Here is a 778-nt window from a genome sequence, read left to right on the forward strand (position 1 = left end):
GCCATCCTTGGTTGAAGGTCCCCGTTGGAGGACCCGACGGCCTAGGTCTATTATCAATGTAGTTTACCATTTCTTGTTGATCGTCCGTTTCTTTCATGCAACTCCAATTTTCATGTGACCCACCACACCCCTCACAAGCCATAACCGAGACTGTTTTTGTCATTTCTAATTTTTTTATTTTTGAAGAAAGGGCCTCGATTTGGGCTTGTAAAGAGGTGCTTTCATCTACCTTATGGGCGCCCGGGGCGATAGTTTTATTTCCCCGGGGAGTGTGCCATTGAAAATTGGTTTGAGCAATTTCCTCAATTTGATTATATATTTCGTGTGGGCGTCGATTACCTAAAAGTCCCCCGGAGCTAGAATCAAGTGTCTGCCTAGTATGTGGCAACAACCCATTGTAGAAAGTGGATACTTGTTGCCATATTGCGAGGCCGTGATGGGGACATTTGCGTAATAGCTCCTTGAACCTTTCCCAAGTTTCATATAAGGATTCCCCGTCCTCTTGTGAGTATGTGTTAATTTCAGCCATTAATTTAGCAGTTTTAGAAGGAGGGAAATACTTATATAGAAATTTTTGGGCTAGTTCATCCCAGGTGTTTACCGATCCAGCTGGGAGGGTGTTGAGCCAAGCTTTCGCTCGGTCTTTTAGTGAGAATGGAAACATACGAAGGCGGATGGCGTCGTTTGATGCTCCATTGATCCGAAATGTATCACATATTTCTAAGAAATTAGTTATATGTAGATGGGGATCCTCGTCCGCGAGCCCGTGAAAGGTTGC

General features: G+C 44.3%; 1 non-coding gene across 1 annotated transcript; it reads left to right on the forward strand.

Moving 5' to 3' along the window:
• The first annotated feature begins 428 nt into the window (after positions 1-428).
• On the forward strand, positions 429-535 carry LOC118484570. Its single transcript, XR_004873678.1, has one exon. It is a non-coding gene; the product is annotated as a small nucleolar RNA R71 (small nucleolar RNA).
• Positions 536-778: the final 243 nt, after the last annotated feature.

The sequence above is a fragment of the Helianthus annuus genome, chromosome 11 (assembly GCF_002127325.2).
Source record: "Helianthus annuus cultivar XRQ/B chromosome 11, HanXRQr2.0-SUNRISE, whole genome shotgun sequence".
NCBI classification, from domain to species: domain Eukaryota; kingdom Viridiplantae; phylum Streptophyta; class Magnoliopsida; order Asterales; family Asteraceae; genus Helianthus; species Helianthus annuus.